At 52.1% G+C, this 2120-nt stretch overlaps 1 protein-coding gene across 1 annotated transcript in view; it reads right to left on the minus strand.

Moving 5' to 3' along the window:
• Positions 1-1891: 1891 nt before the first annotated feature.
• The window catches only part of Rac2 (Rac family small GTPase 2), a 14317-nt gene continuing 14088 nt past the window's right edge, over positions 1892-2120 (minus strand). The window contains exon 7 of the mRNA XM_036208290.1: positions 1892-2120. This exon is cut by the window's right edge and continues 464 nt beyond it. The gene's annotated coding sequence lies outside the window, so the exon portion shown is untranslated.

A 2120-nucleotide genomic window follows, 5' to 3' on the forward strand; every position in this document is an offset into this window, starting at 1 on the left:
GGGGGTGGGGGGGTCAGGCTGCTTTTTCCATCTGAGCACTGACTGCTCGGCTTTCCAGGGCCTGTTTCTCCCTTTGCAAGCAGCACCTGGAGTGACATGATGGGGACTGAGATTACACATGCCTGGGGTAGGGGAGCAGCGCTGTTTCATATCATTACTCATGGTGTAAAAGTAGGGACCCCAGGGCAGCTTGGGAGAGCTGAACACCCACAGCAGGCTCCCACCCCAGCACACAGGGGACAGGGGCATGGGGGCGGGGCCCAGGATGGCGGGCAGATGAGCAAGGAAGGAGAAGAAAGGTCCTGGGGCGTGTTGCTGGGCAGGTTTTTCTAGGCTCCTTGGTCTTGTATTCAAGGAACTGAAATTAAGGCTTACACAGGTTGCAAAAGTGACTTTATTCGCAGCCAAGAGAAAGCAGAGATCAGAAAGAAATAAGCCGCCAAGGCAGACAGCGGGCTGTGTGAGTGACAGTGAGCTCACAGGCTCCAGATGACAGCCCTGGGCTGCTTTCATGCGCTCTGCAGGGAGAAGGGATTTGACTACTTAAGGCCATGGTTTGAATGTTTCTGTCTTTTGATCTGCCGATTTGAATCATGTAAGTCTTTGCTCAGTGTCCCGCACAGAAAAGGAGCTAAAAGAGGCACCCTCGAACTTTGGCTGCCTCTAGGGGGCACCCAGGCCTTTAACATGTCAGCCTGACTGGGGTACAGGTCCTCCCAACCAGTTGGAGCACCCAGCAAGTGTGGGTTTAAAATCTTTCTGTCTGTGTCTGAGAAACAGTTTGAAAGATTGACCTCACATGAGCCAAGCTAAGAACAGTGTCTTCCTCTGCTGTACCCAGCCCCTCCAGAGGTGGAGTCCCTTAAATGGGGGTGGGGAGGTGCTGTGGAGCCCGAGGTGGGGGCTAGAACTCTAGGAGACAGAACATGGGCAGGGTGGACACTCCTTGGCTGGAGCTGGTCTTCCAGGCTGTCAGGGTGAGCCATCTCCTCTCAGCCACTTACAGCCTCAGGCCCTGGGGGTGGGGACTTAGGTGTCACAGAGTCCCTGAGACTATGGCGGCACCTGACACAGATGGCGGGTCACCAGAAGTGAGCTGGGAGAAGGACTGGGCATCTCGGGCAGTGTCATGCCCATGTGGTGGGTCTATATAATTCAGGGAAGACCAAAGTGGGACTGTCTCAGGGCCAGGCCCTGGGGCGCCTGATGCAGGCACCCCATCAACTTCCATAGTGGTCTAAACTCTCTAGTAAGCGTTTCAATGTTATCCAGGCATGGAGGTGTACCCTTGCAATCCCAGCACTTAGGAAGCTGAGGCAGGAGGATAGCCGGTATGAAGTCAGCCCAGGATATATGATGAAACCTTATTTCAAAAAGAAGAGGGAAAAATGTTTTTGATGTTGTTTTTTGTTTGTTTGTTTTGTTTTGTTTTGTTTTGTTTTAGTGCCAGCTGGGGTAGGAACTGTCCTCAGCAGTGGAAGAATGGACATCTACCATATTTACCATACAGATCTCTGGCTTCCAGACCCCGAGTTCTGGAAAGGCTGTTTTCCTTAAGAACCCATCCTCCCACACCTACCCTGTACCCCAGCTTCCTTGGGCCGCCTCCACTCCTGGTTCTAACACGACACACGGCCAGTCACATCAGTTCTCTGCCACAGCTGGTTGAAGGTGGGCCTAAGACAAGCTGGTCCAATCAGAGCAGCCCTTCCTTAGAACTTTGCCTGATTCTATGCCTGAACTTAAACCTCAGAGGATCAATCCCCAAGAGTCAAGTGCTTGAAAAGGAGCCTGCTAGCAGCAGGCAGAGCCAGAATGGATAGGAAGGCATCTTTTGAACCCTAAACCCCCTCTGCACACCTTGATCAAGCTGCGCCTGAAGTCACAGCAGTTCCAACTCCAATCAATACATTTATTTTCTGCATAAGCAAGAGAACTGTGTTTTCTGTCTGCAGTGGTTCAGGTCCTGGCTGGCAGGGTAAGGTGGACAGTCCCAAGAAAATACGACTCAGGACCTTTTGAATAGAACAGGAAGTCTTGAGAGACGGTAGGGGTGGGCTGAGCCCCTCACTTGGCTGGGCACACAAGAGGTTTATAGAAATGGATTTGTTCTGGGTTTT

This window comes from Onychomys torridus, chromosome 16 (assembly GCF_903995425.1).
Source record: "Onychomys torridus chromosome 16, mOncTor1.1, whole genome shotgun sequence".
NCBI classification, from domain to species: Eukaryota; Metazoa; Chordata; class Mammalia; order Rodentia; family Cricetidae; genus Onychomys; species Onychomys torridus.